Below are 16,888 nucleotides of genomic sequence, written 5' to 3'. Positions count from 1 at the left end.
ATAGTCTCTCATGGTTCATCTCCCCTTCTAACTTCCCCTTCTTCATTTTCCCCTTCCCCTTCCCTAGGTTTTGGTCAGTATAACAAAGTACCACAGACCCGATGGCTTAAACAACAAAAGTTTATTTTCTCATGATTCTGGAGGCTAGAAGACCCAAAACTGAGTTTGACATTGTTGGGTTTTGTTGTTGTTGTTGTTTGTTTGTTTGTTTGTTTTGAGGGCTTCTTTCCTTCGCTTGTAGATGGCCTTCTTTGTTTTGTGTCTTCACATGATCTTTCTTCTGTATGTGTCCGTATCCTAATATCCTCTTATAAGAACACAAGTCATATTGGATTAAGACCCACATTAATGCCTCATTCAATAATAATAACTTCTTTAAAGATTCTGTCTCCAAATGTAGTGTATATAAAACATTCTGTATAGTGTATATAAAACATTCTGATATACTGGGGGATAAGACTTCAATGTATGAACTTGAAGGTTCACAGTCCAGTCTATACCATTTAAAAAACAAGAAAACGTTATTTATCCAGAACATGCTATTCAAGGGAGTCAGGAACCATTGCTTGTGTTTGGCAAAGACTTGAAGTCAGGCAGAAGAATGGGGAACATTTCTACATGGGGAAAAAAAAAGGGCTTCAGGTTTGCTCTGATTAGAGGCTATTAGTATGGGAAAGCTACTGTGTTAATTGGAACCCTCAAATTTAATATTTTAAATAAATAATTCCTTATTGTCACAAACCTTATTTTTTGTTTAGTTATGGCAATTAATTACAAAAAATAGAGCTCTGCCATTTTTATAAAGTACCTAGTAATATTAACTTATACATATCTTTTTAATAAAAAATTATAGCACTTTTCCTGTTTTTGTTTTCAGTATAAACAATCTATAAAATTGGCACCCATGAATATTGAATTGGGGGAGTAAGTACAATTAATAAATTTTGATATTTTTTTAAAAAATCCAAAAACACATTCTACCAAAAAGAAAGATATATGGAAACCTTAGGAAATAGAAGCAAGGGATATGCGCTTTACTTGATTTTAGAAAAAGCTATTCATACAGTTTTCCTGTTGGTAATGTTTACTTTAAAGCTTTTTAGAACATATCCATCTAGGGACTGCGGAAAGAGGATGTGTTAGCATTATTCTAATCTTTCCTGTTTGTTAAACCTGTACTTCAGAAATGAGGAAATGATCCTGATTGTCCCATTGTGAAATCTGGGCTGCTTAGCTAAAATTATCACTTTCCATATTATACTGCAAGGTGCTTTTGATACATAGCTTGATAAAACAAGTGACAAATGTGATATTCCATTGTTTCTTAAACCAATGCATCAGGGACTGTAGCTGTAATACTTCATGTTTTGATCTAATCTTGAAGTAAGGATAAATCAGAACAATAAGAATTAGATACAATTAATTCACTAGACATGGCAGAAAAAAGCAAGTACTCTAACATCATGCACCCTAATAGGGATATAAAACAATTTAGGATCACAGAAAAATATTATGGCTTTAGATTATTCTGATTTAACAGGAATGTGAAAGCCTTATAAATAAATATATACCAGAATAAATATGAACTCGTATCTTGAGTTATGACTGACTATAATCTCGGGATTTTTATTTTAAAATATTTTCTGGGTGCCTGGGTAGCTCAGTTGGTTAAGTGACTGCCTTTGGCTCAGGTCATGATCCCAGGGTCCTGGCATTGAGCCCCACAATGGGCTCCCTGCTCAGTGGGGAACCTGCTTCTCCCTCTCCCTCTGCTGCTCTGCCTGCTTGTGCTTGCTTGCTCTCTGTCAAATAAATAAATAAAATCTTTAAAAAATAAAAAAATATTTTCTGTATCTCTTCATTTATTAAGTACATAATTTTGTGTAACTTAGTAGGTAGATGAGTCACTTAAATTGATTTTTATTTTTTCCATAAAAATTGTTAAAAGTCTTTAAAATTTTAACTTTTTAAAATCTTTAAAAACTCTAATTTCATTTCTTATGAGTTTTGCCTAAAATAGCAAAAGAAATAAAGATAACAATAACAGTAATTTATATAGAGAGTGCTTAATAAGTGCCTAGTAGAGTTCTAATCATTTTACATGCATTAAATCACTTAATACATCACAGAAGAACTTACATAAAGTTAACAAATTACATTCTTGGTTCTGAGAAATTACATCACCAGAGCAGATCTTATTAATTAGGTTAATTAAAGGTATAAAAAATCAAGATGTTCTAAATCTTATTGATGAGGCAAAAGGTTAATATATCATTTGGTTCTGAGAGTGGCTCTTAATTAGAGAGCTCTAATCTATTGGAGCTCTCCTTCTTGTCTTTCAATCAGCAGCTGGAAGCACCTGTTGATTCCTGCCCCTGGCTCTAGGGCACCTGGCCTACAAATGCATACTAACCTTATTTACCAACACTGAACAGCATGTTTAAAATCAAGTAAATAGATCCTGTCCTGACTTTAGTATTTGTTAGTTTTTAGTATTTATGTTGATTTTCCTTTCCATTTGAAAGGGATATACTACTCCTATCTACATTCTAGAACTTGAATGTTTCCTTTCATGTAATTTGAATTTTGAGATTTAGGACATTAGTTAGCTCTGTCTTTCTGGTTCTGTTCGTATCTTTCTTTTTCCATAATGTTCCAGTTGATCACAGAAGCCTGAATACTAAACTCAACACTGTCCTTTGTTTTTCACTAAATGTTATTGATAAACGTTTGTGAAGCCTCCTCTATATAATTCACACCTTGGTAAGTGTGGCAGATGCCATAGTGATAGAACAGGTCATTATCCCATATCTCTTGGAGCCATTTCCTGTCATAGATAAACTAATTTTCCCTTGTTTGGAGAATTTTTATTTCTATCAGATTTCCTATCCTTGATTTTGTTGGCATTCTTTATCTGTTTATTGATCAAGGATCAATAAAATGTCATGGGCCTAAGAATTTTCCAAAGTACTGGGTAGTAAAATTGGGAGTAATGTTATCTACACGTTTCACTGCAGCATAAGAAGCATAGATTGTTCAAGGTGCCTGGATGACTCATTCGGTTAAGCATCTGACTTGTGATTTTGGCTCAGGTCATTATCTCAGGCTCATGGAATTGAGCCCCATGCTGGGCTTCAGGTTCAGTGGGGAATCTGCTTGAGATTCTCTCCCTCTTCTCCTTCTGCCCCTCTACCCCATGTTGAGAGAGCATGTGTGCTCTCTCTCTCTAAAATAAATAAATAAATCTTAAAGAAACACAGATTGTTCATATATATTTCTATTGCAGAAGAAATCTAAAAAATCAAAATTTTGTCATTAGCATATTGGAAACTGGAGGCAATCTTATTCCTTTATTTCTCTAGAAAAACATATATTTTGTAATATTTAAAGAGAAATATATGAAGCAAATATTTTTTCAAGAGTCAATAATGTGCAAGCACAGAAACCAAAAAAGACAAAGACCAAGAAGCCTTAAATTTTGTGGCCTTGCCTAAGCCCTTTATATACATAATGTTTAGAATTCAGTAGAAATGCATACTTTTGAAGCTTTCCCTTTCATATGTGAAAAAAAAGACAAAAACCAAAGGCAAAAAGCAATTAAGAGGTGTGACTAAGGTTAACTAGTAGTCCATCAAGATGGTAGATATATTGATTTACCAGGAAAAAAAAAAAAATGAGGCATGAAAAAGAAAGCACATTAATCTAATTTAATTCTTGGAGTGATACAAAAATTCTATTTTTTTATGTGCTTCTTTAAAAATAATCCATTTTGCAGTTTCTGTGTGCTGTAGTCAGTTAAGCTTTAGAGGACACTTGGTTTTGGCTCAGGTCGTGATCTCAGGGCTGTAAGATTGAGCCCCACCTCAAGTTCTGCACTCAGCAGAGTCTGCTTAAGACTCTCTCTCCCTGTCCCTGTGCCCCTCCCCATTGTGTGCAAGCAAGCTTTCTCTAAAATAAATAAATAAATCTTAAAAAAAAAATCCATTTTTACTTATTCCTTAAACCAAGGATCTACTAACTTTCTGTTAAGTTTAGATAATAAGTGTGTTAAGCTCTGTGAGCCATGTGGTTTATGTCACACCTACCCAGCTCTCGTGCTGTTGCTCAAAAACAGCCAAAGATAATAACTAAACTAATGGGAATGTTGTGTTCTAAAAAACTTACAGAAATAACTGGTAGGCTGGATTTGGCCCATGGTCATAGTTTGCTTACCTCTGCTTTGGAGCTGGAACAAATGTTATGTGAATTTAAAATTTGGAAGATATCAAGAAATTCCTCCCTGAAAGGATTGCATCAACTGGCTGACCAAATCAAATGATTTGCAGCATCTTCTCATATTAAATGTAACTGACAGTGGCAAAACAATGGCCAATAACATGACTTTATTTATCTTAGATCCTTTGTGAAAGCAGAACCCTCAGTTAAAACTTAGGTTTTAATGACTTTTTTTTTGAAAGATACAATCCCAAGGCAGTGAGACTGAAGGAAAACATAAATAAGACAGGAAAAAGTAAGAAGCAAACATGAGAAGATATGTTACCAAGCTGGCTTCTCCTTCTTAAAGAAAATGTATTTCAGACTCAGAAGAAAACTCTGAGGAAGGTATACAGAAGTCATTGCTTCAGCAAAACAAGCCAAGCAGAGAGAGTCAATTATCATATGGTTTCACTTACTTGTGGAGCATAAGGAATAACACGGAGGACATTGGGAGATGGAGAGAAGTGAGTTGGGGGAAATCAGAGGGGGAGACAAACCATGAGAGACTATGGACTCTGAGAAACAAACTGCTGAGGGTTTTGAGGGGGGTTGGGTGAGCCTGGTGGTGGGTATTAAGGAGGGCATATATTGCATGGAGCACTGGGTATGGTGCATAAACAATCTTGGAACACTGAAAAAAATAAGATAAAATTACAAAAAAAAAAAAAAAGAGAGAGAGAGAGAGAGGCACATTAAAAAAAAAAAAAAAAAGAGTGGTTTTTCAGAGGAAGTAATAGAAAAGGAATTAGTCTATCCCCCTCTGCATTATATCCCATTGGTCAAATTGTGTTCCATATGCTTTTAGTTTACTTGAACTTCTGAATTGTATCCGCCAGTAGTTTGTAAAGCTTCTGAGGAAATCAGATCCTACCTCATGTTGCCTTACATTTCATCGGAGCCTAGAGGCTCCAGATATTAACAGTGAATATAATCATACAGATCTTAAAATGGGGGTCATAGAGATAACACAAAATTAAGAAGAACTAAGTGTCCAAAAGCCAGAGCATCAGTTGGGTTGAGAAAATTTTAAGTGTAACATAAAATATGTCTGATGTAGTTTGCACCTTGCATCATTCAGGCATAATTAATTATAATGATCACCCATTATACCTAGCTCTTATACTACATTTTTTTTCTTTTTAAGAATTGTAAGCCTCCAAAAGGCTATTCTAAAAGTCTAATCAAACATAGTATCCCCTTCAAGATGGTGGCTAATTTTGATTTTCTAAAGAACTTTAAAAGGCAAATGAAACAGTCTATAATCCATATTTCTGTAGCTACTGCCTGAGGTATTAACTGATATTAATCATCTTCCTCCTGGATTACCTCTCTGGACTTCCCAAACTCTTGCAGAAGTCCTTTAATTTGTCTAAGAAGCTTTCCAAGAAAAGAAACCTAGAACTTCCATCTTTTAGATGCCTGAAACTTTAGTGGTCATGCTCTTGGATTATTCTTGCTGAAATATAGACTTTTCAGGAGGCATGGAAGCAATGATGCTGAGTTAATCTTCCACATCCTGGGTGTAAATCTTCCCAGTTGCTTGGCTAGTATCAAACATCCCACATCTGCCTGCCCAGTAAGTACATTTTGCTGATTCAGTAGTAGCAGGAGAAGGTCAAGTGGTCATCTTACAGTTCCAGCTTCAAATTCAGTGAGATGTTTTTTGTGTAATCCTAGCAGTGTGTTGTCTGTAAGAACCAGAAACAGAACCCAAGGTTATGAGGACAGAATTCCATAAGTAGATCATTTGGTGAGGTATATCACTTCATCTTTATAAGTTCCATGAAGTCACAGTCTCAAATGTTGTCCATAATTTCAACATATGTACTGCAACTATGCTGCATATATATTCAGTAATCTATTTAACAGTTTACTGAGCCAAAGCGTAGGTCATTGCACATAGTACTACCCGTGAATCCCATGGTCAATAAGCATATTGCACTCACTCTTTTGCCATAAAATTGGCCTGTTGGTCTAAGAAAATGTTGCATGAATTATGATGTTTGTAAGGAAGACACTGTGAAACCTCAATTGCAGGTGATTATGAAGGTACTATATATAGAAAATCAAACCCAGATTCTTACTATTTATCCATTTTGGTATGGATTAATGATTTTCCAACTAAGGTAGACCCAATGAATTTGGATTGTCATAAGTATCTTACTGGCCTATCTGAGGAACAGAGTCATATCAGGGATCATAATATAATTATGCTACAGGCACATAACAGTGAAATTAACTATATTGTCCTCTTAAGATAGAGTCTGTATTGTTAGGCCCATGCATAGCCTCCATTCCTGCCACCATGAAATTTATGACCTTTCTGTCCCAATACCAGGATGATCTGAAAAGAAGCTAGTAATGTAAAAGATGTGTCATCTATTCTCTTGGTAGTTACAATCAAATGTTCATTGTGCTCAAGGTTCTGTCCACTGAGAAGATTTCTGTTCACCATCATCCTGTAAGGGTCATCCTATGTATAGCAGAAAGGAAGTCCATTCTTGGCTAGTGCTATCACAAGCCAAACCATATATAAGTGATACCTAAGTATTTTCCTTCCCATAAAATAGGTCATATGGAAAATCGCATTGTGAAGAGGCTTCAGTGAAGTGAAAGAGGGGATACAGGAGTCTGTAATTATAAGGCCTTCTGGACTTCCCTGCGTCTGACCAGATTGTACTAGTGCTATTCTGGGATAGATTACTGTTCAGACTGCCTAAACTTAGGACATTATATACCTGAAAGTACTTAACCTTATTAAAAGCTACTCAATACCATGTCCTGGCAGTTAGTTCTCACTATGGTCTAATAGCAGACATGCAACTTTTTTAAAGCTTGAGAGACAGAAAAATGCCATGACCTTTCTCCAGAAACTTTGGAATATTACCTATTTTGGTTTATCAAATACTCCCCATACTCCAATTTCAACACATTCATGTGGCTTCATAAAATATGGTAAATCATTTGGCTTGAGTGTCAGGAAAACTTGAATAGCCTTCTGAATTTTACACAGTGCCATTTCTTCATTGGGATTTTACTCAATTGCAAAATGGGCAGCTTCTTAAACCAACTGAAAAGTAGGTTGAATCAGCATTTCAAAATCTTTGCTACTTAACAATCCAGAGACCCATCAAATGCTATGGATTATAAATAGTGGTGAGAGATGAGAGGATTAGTGGCATATTTTACCAGAAGGGAGATATTCCAGGATGCCTCAGACCAATGGACTTTCAAAAATATCAGTAACAGTTGGCCTATGATTCTTCATGCTTTTTCTCCTACTCTCTGTATACATGTATTTATTAAAGCATTTAGGAATTTGTCATTTATCAGCAGTGTAGTTGACAGGATATAATCTATAAATGGACCTGAGTGCCATTTTTATGAAATCAAAATAATCAAGATTTATGGAGACTTAGTGAGCTAAAGTAGGGCAATTAACATCCCTGATGAAAGGCTGTAAAGTTACATGTCCATGTCATGAGAAGATGAACTGTTTTTTATTCTTCTAGCATATAAATATAGAAAAGAAAAAAATCATTAGTTAGTTTCAGATCAAATGCTAGAATCTATGTTGCTCTTTTCCAGTAAAGACATCTCTGTGAGTCCAAGTTCTTCAAGAAGCAAACAAGAAAATAGGATTGGGCGTGCAACAATTTTATTAGATAAATCCCTCTGGGAAGAATTGGGGGAGAGGCAGAAAGGCTGGGAATGCTATAAGATCATGATGTAAGTTGATCCTTACATGTCTGGATGGGTGGCTAGGGCCTTGGAAAGAACTACATTGGAAAATTGGTTCAAGGAAATCTGAAGAATAGGTAGGAAAAGACCATTCAAAATAGGGAAAAAAAAAGTACCACTTTGGGCTCCCTACTCTACCCCTCCCCCTGCTTGTGATCTCTCTCTTTCTGTTAAATATTTTTTTAAAAAAATTAAAAAATAAATAAATAAAAAGAAAATGCTGTATCTTTCAGGAATGAGCTTGCTTTAGCATTTTTGTAATGTTGGTGACTGGCTGAGAGCACCCCATAGGAAGCCTGGGACTCTGAAAATGCAGTGATATATTTCAGAGTTCAGAAGCCAGGACCCTTGCTCAACTAAGCTTTCAATTTTGGAAGTCCATGAGGTACATTCTCACAGCTGCCACCATACTGCATGTGGCATAGAAGCTATGACTTTGAGTTACCACCTAGTTTTATCAAAGGAGACCATAATTACTTCCCATGATTTAGCTGGTTTATGCAAGGCCCAGGCAGGTGACTGGTTTGTGGATTTTATATGAACAACCAACAGTATTTTCCAATTCTTCTTATTTCCCATCTTGATGTGTAGTATGGATGATAAAATGGTTTTTATTTAGAACTTCCTTCCAATATGCATAAGTCACAATTCACAGAGGCTCTCATAAAATGTTTTGTCAAGTTATTAGTATATCTGTCCCAAGTTTATGCTTGGTAATGGTAGAGATAACCACAGATTTGGGTCTACAGATGCACTGGACTCTCCCAGTTTCTAATACTCCGAAATTTCATAATCTTCCTTTATCTGAGAAAGCAAAATTCCATGGCAACCTCCCCAAACTTGAATACAGATGTTGCCTAAGAAAATAGCCACTACTGATCTGCTCAAAGTTTTGTGTCTCTCTCAATGGGGCATTCTTTATTGCCTGAGTAAAGGTTATAATTTTTCTCTCAGTAAATAGTATATTTTCTGGACCTCTCTGGAACAAAACCATGTGGTCAGTTCTTACCTATCACTTGCATATTAGATTCATTCTAATATTCCTTCTTTCATGAAACTTTAATAATATGCTAGGAAGTTCTGTCATCTCCATTTAATTTCCTCTGGATCCTTGTTGATTCTAGATTTCAAGATGTTATCTTATTAGGACTGGCCACAACAGGCCTGCTAAATTAATGGAAATGCTTTTATGTTATTGAATCTCAAGTATCTTTCTTTATATTCTAACCCTCCACAATCTTCTACTTTAAGATCCACTGTCTTTTTTTTTTTTTTTTTTTTGATTCCTACAGATACATAGTAGTGGATCCTGAAATTTGCTTGGTTTATCGGCCATTACTTTTTGAAGTAGGGCTTCAACTTCCCTATTGGTGCAAATCCGTTATCTGACAGATTATCAGTCTAGAACATCAGGGATGAAGATGAATATACTGAAGAGAACAAGCATCATTCTGAAAGATGAGATGAATATAGAATCAATAAGCAAAAGGCGACTTCTTTTTTTTTCTGGTCAGGAGTGAGGGACTATTTCTTCTGTTTAGGAGACATCAGAGATATTTAAAGATGGCATCCATCCCCAGGATTGTCAATTCTTCAATCTCAGCTCCCAGTAATTCACTTTTTTTTTTTTTTCCCCTGTCAAGGCCATTACTTTATCATGGGACATCTGTTAAGATTATACTTTTAGTCTGCTTTGCAGTTTGTCTCTCTTACCTTCTGAGCCAATTTTTAGTTCTCTGAATCTCTTTTAAAGTACCATAGGGCCATTCTGTCTTTCAGATCATGCCTTAAACTAACAAGTTGCTACACTATATTTATGATTTTCCCTTTTCCAGAGCCTTTTGCACCACCAAGAGAATCCATCCTACTATAAAATCCTCAAAATGATCATTTTCCCCATACAGATTAAGTACCATAGCTATATGATTAACCCAAAGTGTTTCCTCTTAATAGCATCTCATTCCATTCCACTTACCTCAGGTGAAAATTTAACTTACTAGATGTCACTACATAACATAGGGGTTATTTCCACCAGAATTTTCATTAACAATATGATCTCTATTGATTTCAGGCAAGGAGAAAAAATTAATTCTAAATCTCATACTAGGGGTCTGCTTACTAGGACAATTTGTGTACCAACTTTTAGTTCAGGTTCTTAAAAAGGAGTTTGATGTAAGGGACATGTACCATAGTTTATTGTAAATTGAACTCTCAAAAGGAATATAAAAACAAGATTACTTTCTTACTTAGGACATCACAGGACAAACCTCGCAGCAAAACCTTGCTAAATGGTTCATTGAAGGCAAATTAAGAGGAAATTTATCTCTCAGTTACATAAGGTATTTCGATTCCTTTGGTCAAAGTTTCCCCTTGATACCTCAATGCCACCAAATGCTCAGGTTGCACTCCCATACCTATTTTAAAGTCACTTGAAAAGCCAGGTTCTGTGCCGTGTCGCATGGTAGTTGATCTGAGACTGAAAGGATAGGAAGAGCCAGATTTCCTGGGCATTATCCTCATGTGACAGAGCTACACAAAATGGGACATCATCATAGTGGTTCATTTGAAGCAAGTAGCTGAATTTTAGAGAGACAGGCATAGCCAAGAGAATTTTGGTTGTTAAATATGATGCACCAATGTAATTACTTCAAATTTTAAACTCATCAATCTAGTAGGTGTTTCTATTATTAAAATGAAATTATAATAATCTTAAGGGCTAAGGTGTCAGTGCCTAGCTTATAAATAAACAGCTAAGTTCTGGTCAGCAAGAGTTTGTCTAGACAAATATATACTGTTTCCCAAGATAGAATTCATGAGTAAAGTATTTGCAAGAAAATTGGTGCATCATGCCTCGATTCATTTCTTCACTCAATAATAACCATTAATAGGCAAGATACAATAATTAGTTTGTGGATTAAGAATAGATTACAGAAAAGCAGATCCTGCCCACAAAATGTTTGCTGTCTTATAATTTCATTATGTATTTTCGAAATGCTTTAGTTTCTATATATGCTCACATTTTAAAATTTATTTTTTAAACATCTTTGTGCATTAGATATTAGCTGTTATTGTCATATAGAAAAGGGACTACCAAGGAAATTTAGTCATTAACTTCAGAGATCATTTCCATCCACGAGACAAGGAGATGACAAATGCCTCACTGTGTACACAGAAAGGTTTCTGGTGGGCTTTAGAAAACCAAAAGCTCACATCATGAGAAAACTGGGTGAATTATAGACAAAGATCATAGATCAAAATTTGTATTTTACTAGAGTTAGAAGATCCTTAGAAGACACCAAATTGAACTTAACAGTCAGTGTTTTAGTTTCGTTTATAACTTCTTGAGAAATAATCATTCTGCCTCTTTTAGCAAACTTCCCATAATGGTAAACTTACTCTCTATTAATATAGACTGCCCCTAATTTATCTAATTGCAACCCATCTGTCACCTACCAACATATACATTCTTTTTTTTTAAACATAATTATGTTTTCTTTTTTTTTTTTTAAGATTTTATTTATTTATTTGACAGAGAGATCACAGGTAGGCAGAAAAACAGACAGGGGGGAGAGGGATGGTGGGGGAACAGGCTCCCCACTGAGCAGAGAGCCCGATGTGGGACTCATCCCAGGACTTCAGGATCATGACCTGATCCCAGGTCATGCGCCCTTAACATATAAATTCCCAGGGGCCCTTAACATATAAATTCTATTTAAAAAAAAATCTTGGGGCTCCTGGATGGCTCAGTCAGTTAGAGCCTCTGCCTTCTGCTTGGGTCATGAATCTGGGGTCCTGGGATCAAGCCCCGCATCAGACTCTCTGCTCAGCAGAGAGCCTGCTTCTTCCCCTCTCTCTCTCTCTGCCTGCCTCTCTGCCTACTTGTGATCTCTGTCTGTCAAATAAATAAATAAAATCTTTAAAGAAAAAAATCTTATAAGACAGGCTTATTCTTGGAATTTGATACATCATATGACATCAAAAGTATAATTTTTTTCATGATGTTTTAAGGGTGCCATTTGCATTTAGTTATACACATAATTCCTAAGACATAATCAGCAAACTAAATATTGAAATGATTTTGAATGTTAAAATGTTATATCCTATGTTTAACTTTGATTTTCAAGTTTTCTTGTTTTCAGAAACATTATACTTAAATGTTACACTAAATTTTTAGTATCTAGAGAGGACCAAGTGGAAGGTAAAAAACAGAATTACTGATAGAATTGTAAAAAGTTCAGTTATCCAAAATTTCAGAATTCATTAGGTTTTATAGCACACCTGCACAAAAGTTGTTAAAAATATGTGAGAATACAAGGAAAGATAAAATTAAATGAAATACATATTCAGTAGTCTTATAGAGAAGATTGGATTATTTATATGGCATATGCAAATAGAATAATAAAAATTAGTATATATATAGATGCAAAAATGGATAGAAATATTGACATATATATGTTTGCTTGTGTTTTGAGAACTATATATGCATGTGTATTTCAAAACTTAAGAGCAGTCCCCACAAAATGTTTCAGTATATAATGGAAGGCACTATTTGCAAACTATATATCTGATAAGGGTTTTATGTACAAACTAAATAAAGATCTTACACAACTCAGTAGCAAAAAAATAAAATAAAATAAAAAACCACAATAACATATTTTAAGAATTTGCTAATGACTAAATAAGTATTTCTCCAAAGAAGTCATGTATGTGGCCAATAGACATATTGAAAAAAAATGCTCCATGTCACTCATTGTTATGGAAATGGAAGTCAGAACCACAATGAGATAGACCTTCACACTTGTAAGGATGGCTTTTATATAAAAAAAGAAAAAGTCAGGTCTTGGTGAGGATGTAGAAAAATTGAACCCTGACACATAGTTGATAGGAATGCAAAATATTGTAGCTGCTATGAAAAGAATATGGAGGCTTCTCAAAAAATTCAAAAATAGAACTGTAATGTGGTCCAGCAATCCATTTCTGGGGAGTTATTCAATGGAATTGAAATTAGGATCTTGAGAAGAGATTTATACTCTCATGTTCATTGCAGAACTATTCACAGTAGCCAATATGTGGAAAAACCCTGAATCTATATCAAAAGATGAGTGGATAAAAGAAACACTATTAGTCTTAAAAAAGAAGGAAATTCTTTAATAAACAACAATATGTGTGAACCTTTGGACATTATGGCCGAGGGAAATAAGCTAGTCACAAAGAGATGAATACTGCATGATTTTACTTATCTGAGGTAAGTAAAAAGTCAAATTCATAAATTCAAAGGCTGGAATAATTTTTGCCAGTGGATGGGGTGGAGGGAAGGAGGAAATGTGGAATTTCTAATTAATAGGCATAAGGTTCCAGTTAAGCAAGATGAATAAGCTCTAGAGCTCTATTGTACAACATTACACCCATAGTAAATATATGTATTGTACTCTTGTGTTAAGTGTTCTTACCACATTATAACAAAATTAAAAGGAAAAACAGGGGTACCTGGGTGGTTCAGTGGGTTAAAGCCTCTACCTTCAGCTCAGGTCATGATACCAGGGTCTGGGATGAGCTGCTTGGGCTCTCTGCTCAGCAGGGAGCCTACTTCCCCTTCTCTCTGCCTGCCTACTTGTGATCCCTGTCTGTCAAATAAATAAATAAAGTCTTTAAAAAAGAAAAAGCAAATATATTTAAGATATTGTATACATCTGAAAGTTAATCCAATATGCACAATAATATTCTTAAATTAACCCGTTAAGAGTAAAAATCCAAATGTAGTTAGAAGAGTGTTGATTTATTATAGAGTTATTACATTTTTTGCAAGTGTTCTGAGTCACATGGCCAGGTATAACTAGGAATTCAGGCAGGTAAGGACTGAAGAGTAACTGTGTTGTTTTAGAAAACATATTCTATTTATTCTTTCATTGATGATTTATTAAGTCATTCACTAGCAAATATATATTAAGCATTTATATTTGTCATGCATTGCTTTAGGTATTAAAAGATATTTTTGAAGGTAAAATCATAACTCAAATATAAAATGAATACCCATTAAAGATGTTATTTAAATCACCATTTAATGAGGAAACCAAGAAGATACTAAAACTAACTCAAAGGAGAATATAAGGCACAAACACACACAGGACATTGGGAACATGAAATGAATTTCTTACCAAATACACAACTGATAAGTATTCCACAATGTGGTAATCAGTTGTATTGCCAAGGGTCGCAAATTACATTTCAATAGAGGATCATTTGCACTCCTATCAGTATCCAATAGTTTACAGAGCTGTGAAATAACTCAAAACAATGAAAGAGGAAGATACCTCCAGGAAGTGCTAGATAGGACACACAACCATCATTTTTCCCTCATTCCAAAGTCTTCCAATTTTTTTTTTTTTTTCCTGAAGTGGGCTTTGTGTATATGTCATTGAACAAAAAGATTAAAACCCTCAACCTCAGGGGTTCAGATATTGCAATGAAGATGTTTTCACAACTTTTTTCACAGCCAAACAAACAAAAAGAAACAAAATAAACCCTACATTCTGCATTAGATAGGATATTCACTGAGTTTGGAGCAAATAGATTTTGAAACATCTATTTCCTTATTTAATGTGCATGGGACACTGATGTTTCAACAAAGATATTGTTAAATGTTTACCACGTGTTTGCCAATTTACTTGTTGGCAAAATACAAACAAAAATGTTCCTCTCCTTTTAGGGAAGAGTTAAAGGTGGAAAATTGGAGGCAAAAAATATAATTTTCATAGTGTATATTTAATTCTGCATGTTTTTCCTATGTTTCTTAATTTTGTTGAAGTACCACTTTTTTTTTCAAGTTAGTTCACTGATTTAAATGTTTAACTGACTGAAAGCACAAGCAATGAAAAAAGAAGACTTGGAATTAGATTCAGACTCTTCCAAATACTAGCTGTGATACAGGGGGCATATTTTTTTTCTGGGACTCAGTTTCTTCATCTATCAAATGGAGATAACAGTTCTTTATTTTAGAGATGCTATGAAGCTTAGTTTATACATGTTAAGCACTTTAAAGAAAGATTGTCTATTATGAGCTAATAATTGTTAACTTTTATTATTATCTCTCTCTCTCTCTTTTTTTTTTTCCTGCTACCTATCTAAGTAGTAAGATGGTTGAGTATAGCAACCATTATCTGGAAACTTTTAACATCGAATGTACTTTAAGTTGAATTTTAACCATCTTGCTTCAAACTTTTACCATATGGACTTGTATATTCTTGGAGAGACAGAGAGAGAGATGATATACAATTATATAATAATATATATTATACATAACATATATATAATAATATACATATTATTCCCTTCTGTGATCAAGTTCTATAATTTACAACAATGGTGGTAAACTGTCATTGGCCTTTATGTGTGTTATAATTATCTTTACTTGGTTGAAATAATTAAACTTTAACTTCATGACAATATATTTCGTTAATTTGCAAATATAAATTTATTTAAGACCTTTCATTTTAACTTGTTAGTTTTCTTTACCTTGAATGAACTCCTAGAAATCCTAAAATGGCCTACATGTTGGTGAGGAAGTGGAAGCATCATTTATAGTTTCTTTACCCACTTATGTGTTTACCTACATACTGTTTCACATGTAACTTCATTAGTATGCATGTAAATCTAAATTAATTCATTGGTAAAGATCTTTAAGTGATAAATTTTATAGAGTAAAAAATATTGATTTTAGTGCTTTAAAAAACAAGATTAAGGGGGTTTTTTGAGGGGAAAAAAACAGGTTTAGAAAAATTTTTATTGGCACCACTAGGTGGCTCAGTTGATTAAGTATCTGCCTTCATCTGGGGTCATAATCCTGGGGTCCAGGAGGCCCACATTGACCTCCCTGCTCAGAGGGGAATCTGCTTCTCCCTCTCCTTCTACCATTTCCCCTGTTTGTGCTCTCTGTCAAATAAATACATAAAATCTTCAAAAAAAATTTTTTTGTTATTTACTGCTATTATTATTGACCATGTCCCATGGAATGCAGACAAACTATTAAAAATATGAGGTATAAATTCTTAACTATTTAAAATGGAAGAGAAAATAATAGAATATGTTACATAAATAGCAATTCAACATATCATTTTCCTTTGGTTCATAAACCAATTTGTATGTTCCAAGAATAAAAATTCTGTAATAGTGGCACGTTACAATAAGCAAACTAAAGTTCAGAATACTTTTAAATGAATAAAGAAATCAATTCATAATATAGGTAGAGACAACACTAAATATGAAGTTGTTTTCCACATAAGCCAAATATTATCAGGAATAATAGTTTATTAGGGTTTTTCAGAGAAACGAAACCAATAGGTGATGGAAATAATTTATCTATCATCTATCTATCTATCTATCTATCTATATCTTCTATTTACTCATTTTTTTACTACCTATTCATCTATTTATTTATTTATAAAAATAAGATGAGATTTACCATGAGGAATTGGTTCACATGATTATGGGGTCTTATGATTTGATGTCTACAAACTAGAGGAAACCTGGTGGTATTGTTCAGTCTCCGTCTGAAGGCCTGGGATTGTATGGTATAATTACAAGACCAAGAGTAGAACCAGTATTCCAATTCATGCAGTTATTCAGAGAGAGAGAATTTAACCTTAGTCTGCCTTTTTGTTCTATTCAGGCCCCCAGGAGAGTGGGTGACACCCACCATCATTGAGACGTGCTATCTCCTTTACACAGTGTACTATTTCAAATGCTAATCTTTTCTAGAAACACCCTCACAGTCCACGGAAATAATGTTTAACCAGATATCTGGGTATCCCATGGTCCAGTGAAGTTGGTAAATAAAATTAACAATTATAAATAGTATATTTTAAAGAAAGCAAAACAACATACAGTGTTAGAA

This window comes from Mustela lutreola, chromosome 6, assembly GCF_030435805.1.
Source record: "Mustela lutreola isolate mMusLut2 chromosome 6, mMusLut2.pri, whole genome shotgun sequence".
NCBI lineage: Eukaryota > Metazoa > Chordata > Mammalia > Carnivora > Mustelidae > Mustela > Mustela lutreola.
This window is presented reverse-complemented; position numbering follows the sequence as displayed.